This window comes from Podarcis cretensis (genome assembly GCF_951804945.1).
Source record: "Podarcis cretensis genome assembly, chromosome: 3".
NCBI classification, from domain to species: domain Eukaryota; kingdom Metazoa; phylum Chordata; class Lepidosauria; order Squamata; family Lacertidae; genus Podarcis; species Podarcis cretensis.
The window spans coordinates 64,585,812-64,590,647 of record NC_137172.1 but is presented as its reverse complement, the minus strand read 5'-3'; positions in this window follow the sequence as shown (position 1 = coordinate 64,590,647).

Genomic DNA, 4,836 nt, shown 5'->3' with positions numbered 1-4,836 from the left:
GTCTCCCTCTTCCCCTATGCAGACCCCTTGTGCACCCAATCCATTCTGTTATTCCCCCAACTCTCAAGAACACCACCTATTGTTTGTCCCAGAACCTGTTACCAAAAAGCTTAAGTCTCTGTGAATATTTTGTGCAGCTATCACATGTTGTAGCCATTTGTGGCTCGCACCCCTCATCAGTGTTCAAAAGAGGAAAAAGCACAGTCAGGGCTGTGTCTCCAAAACCATATTGATCTATCTGTGTCCATTTCAGATTTTTTTCTCAGAACTCCTATATATGTTGTGGAATCGCAGTGACTCAGCCTGAGACTCTCTGCCACAAATCAATATCAGAAGCAGAGAAGCAACCTGTTACATGGCCTTTTGTGGACTAAAATAGTGCAGAGATTAATCAGGGACTTGGCTGCAGGAAACAGGCCTTCCTATGACAGGAAGCAAAAGGGAGACTGCTGGAGACAGCAGTCGAAAAGTAACCAATTGCCAAAAAAGACAAAATGGCTGTACTGGCAAATCCCATAGCAGGAAATCTCTGAATTATGCATTCAATCTGCAGAGTAATTTAGCATGTCATCTGCTTCCTGACAACAGATACTTGGGAGTCATTTTTTATGCATTTCAGCTCCCATAATCATATTGAGACCATCATTCTCTACAGAAGCAAGGAAGTCAAGGTCACAGAGTTTTCATACTTCAATCCACACAGAAAATTGTAACCCGTTTTGCTTAACAGTTTTAAAAAGCTCTTTTGTCTGCAATTTTAGGGTTTGACTGTCTCACCTCTATTTTAGCTTTTATCCAGGGATTGTGTTTGTTTGACCTTCTCAGCTCCATTTTACTTTTCATCCAGTCACACTGACACAGTGCTTGTCACGCCACGCAAAGCCACGTGAGACAGACAGGGGATCGGGATAGTGTGTATGGGGGGCAGTGCATATTTGAAGGAGAACAAAGAAACACTAATAGGATTCCACCAACAATTTGTGCGATCAAAGAAAACATGAAAGCACAACACATTCTCGATTCAGATAATGATTGTTAAACTACTCTGGGAATTGTAGCTCTCTGGGAGGAATAGGGTTCTTCTGACAACTCTCAGCACCCATAACAAACTACAGTTCCAATGATTCTTTGAAGGAACTCATGACTATTAAAGTAGGATAATAGTGCTTTAAATATAAGGTGCAGATATGGTCTGTAAATTTGTCCTTATATACAACAATTGTACCTCTGTGCAGTGTTTTGAAATGATGGGTAAGTTTCCAAATTTATTATTGACATGAACTTTTCTACAAAATATTTTTTGTGTTGCCTATTCACAATATTGGATGGCTTGTGTTTCTGCTGAGTCTTTCCCCCTGGTAATCTTTGCACTTCTTTCTTCTGCAGGAATATGCCAAAGGTCATGTCCCTGCCATTTGGGCCTCACTTTCTAGTCTCTTTCCCACAGTCGTAGTTCAATAGGAGTGAACCATGTCTCCTCTCTTCAGAGAAAACCATTTTCAAGAGGGACTCCACAGTTCTCTTCTGGAACAGAAAGAAGTGCTCCCTTTTGTAGGACTCATTTTTAAAATTAGCAGGTATCCATATTCCAGCTGACATCAAATTGGTTTGCCCTTCTGAAAAATTCAGTCGTGGAGTTCTTTTGAAGCCTGCTTCCCTGTGAAAAGAGGGGGAAGAAGAAAGTTAAAAGTTACTTACCACACTAGAGTGAAGGAATTCATGTCCATATGTTATGAACATCTGTCTATGACACAGTTATAAAGATATCCAAAGATTTGAGACAATTTATGAGCAGTTCACACAACTACTTTTTCAGCTTAAATAACAAGGGCACAAGGGACCTCGTGTGTGTGACTACATCCCTGCCAATTAGAGGCTTCTGTAGGCCAATGGAAAGGGGAGAATGCTTTGAAATCCGAGACACACTGCACCTCCCTGTCTAGGAGGCACCATCAGCTTCTGGAGAATCCAGAAAAGACTGGGGATATCAGCAACATAAAGCAATGGAGTTTGGTCCATTAGGGTGAATGGGGCACCTACCCAATAATCTCAGTCTGCCCTCACTTGCCTGCCTTCTGACTTACAACCAGTCCAGGAGGCAGCACTGGCTCGTCCACTTCCTCCTCTTCAGTCTCTGTGTTGCCTTTTGTAGAACTCAGTAGAGAAGAGAACAAAACTGGAATTAGTTGTCTCTGCCTGTCGTTGGCTCTGGCTCCCCCAACTGTTGACCTTCCTGCCATTTGCCCTACCAGCACCAATGGACACCAACCACAGCTGTAAAGGGCTACAATCCTAGTAGGAATGGATCAACTTTTCAGTTTCAGTTTCTCTAGCACACACCATTATTCTTCACAGCTTTGCAGTTGTAGTTGTTGTTGTTGTTGCTGCTGCTGCTGCTGTTGAAGAATAGCATTGCAAAATTCAGATAAGTCCACATTTCAAGCAACAGCTGCATTTCAGTTCACATATTGGTTTCAGAAGCACAAATTTGGTAGGGTCACATTGAAATGGAAATCAGATAAATTTCTTCCTCTCTTTAATATTCTAAACACAGTTGCTTGAAAAGAGGTTTCAGAAAACTCAATGGAACCCAGCTATAAATCATTGGGGGGTTTTCAGTGAGCCTGCTAATCAAAAAAGTGGCTAAACCTAAGTAGACAGTATGCTGCTTAGGACATTGATTCACAGGAGATGATATAGATATAGATATAGATATAGATATAGATATAGATATAGATATAGATATAGGAGATAGATACAGATACAGATACAGATACAGATACAGATACAGATACAGATACAGATACAGATATCAGTCTCTCTAACAGAGAGTTCTCATGATGTTAAAGTACAATTCTACCGGCCTACTTACTTGCTTGTATGGAATTCCCACTCGCATATAGCCGCCAAGTTGCTGAACACAAGGCTGCCAAGGGGCAAATTTTAGTTATACCATCACCTTTTGTAGTGCTTTCTGTACAGTAAAAATTGTAGATTGGCAATTAACCCTATACATGTCTATTCAGAAGCAAATCCCATTGAGTTCAAGAGGGCTTATTCATTGGAAAGAGTGTGTAGGACTGTGACCTTAGACTAGAGTTTCCTTCTAGCCACACCTACCTGGAAGGAAGCCCCACGGACCTCAAGGGGGCTTACCAAAAGCAACTCACCAGGTAAAGCAGGGCCACTACACTAGCTTCCTGGCAGGAGAGGCAAGGTGGCAGGGAGGTTAGTGTAGTGCAAACACACTGCAAGAGCCAATCCAGTGCTCCTTCCTGTGCACTTCCACTATGCCACCTTCCCCACCACCTTGCCCTTCTCCCTTCCTGTATGCAAAAGGAGCCCACCTGCTGAGAAAGTAGCATGGCGGCTCTGCACCACCTTGTGTGCTGCTTCTGGGCCTTGCTTCCCAACTGGCCTCTCTTATGATTGTGCCGCCAATGATTTAATGCAGGAAATTGTAGAGAAGTTTGAACATGGAAGAATCTAAAGTCTATCACACACTAAAAATGCTAAAATGTACCTTGCGGGAAATGACACCTAAATATGGTTAGTTATTTATCACCAGAGAGTTTATAATGGAAAACAAACAAACAAACAAACAAACAAAAACCCATTGCTTGAGAATGCCTGCAGTGATTCAAGTCAGTGAGTGTATCAAAAGGGTCCATTCTTTTCTCTTTGTCGAGGCTTATTAAAGGCTCCGGTTCTTTGGAACTTGCACAGTACACAGAATCACAGTGAGCCTGCTGCGAAAGAAATTAATCTGACCATCACGATGGAAATTACAGCACAGAGGAATGCCTCACCATCCTAGCTGGAAGTCCACTTGATTATGCAATAGCTATTTGGAGAGGTAAGGCAAGGGCACTGAAGCCTCAAGCATCCTCAACTTCCTGAAGCTGCATCTGACATCACAGCAGGTCCTTGCAGCGAAAGTGCTTTGCATCTTATTTCCTTTGCAGACATTCAGTTCTGCACACTATTATTGCTGTTGTTGAGATTTTTTTTTAAAAAAAATAATGTTGATTTGTTACAGTAAGAAAAAGATGCAATATTTCAAAACTGTCTTATTCCCTCTCACTTTGTTTTTATAATTATTATAATCTCTCTGCCTCTGTCTCTCTCTCTCATTGTGCACTAGTTTGGGCAGACAAATAAAAACCACTGATTTCTAGCCATGAAATTATGTGCAGTCACCATAAACAAATTGAGCCATGGGTAAGAGAATTCAGTGTCAGTTTATAACTCAGTTGCCCCATTTTTAGATTCTGTACAGGGTACGTAATGTATCAACTATCAACCGGTGCATCTTTTTATAACCATCAAAGTTCATCACTGGTTTCCTGGAGTTTGAGGTCTCTTTTTCAACTGTAAGCATAACTTCCTCCTTGTCTTTTTAAAATGTATGTCTGCCTGCCAGGCCAGCGCCACTGGCTGTCTCTCCATCAAGCTGCTGCTGTTCCCTCATCCTGTTTATCATAGGTCACTGAAGATTGCCACTGATGCAGCATGACCAAGCTGGCCCTGCCAGAGCATCCAGGATGCATGACATTAACCTGAGCAGTCTTTTTGGAGCCAAGCACCCACCCCTCATACTGATCTACAGAGCATTAGAATTCCCTTTGTTTGCTTGCTTCTAAAGCACCAGTTTCCTATCTCAAACACAGCTGGTATATGTGCTCTGTTATTTTAGCAGTTTGGTGTGTGTGAGAGAGAGGGGTGGGGGGGGGGGGGAGAGAGAGAGAGCCTCTTAGGAAGCCAGTAGGCTTCTAGGCAAACATCTAACAAATGGAGATCTGTCTGTTTATTTCTTTACCGGCAATTATATCCTAG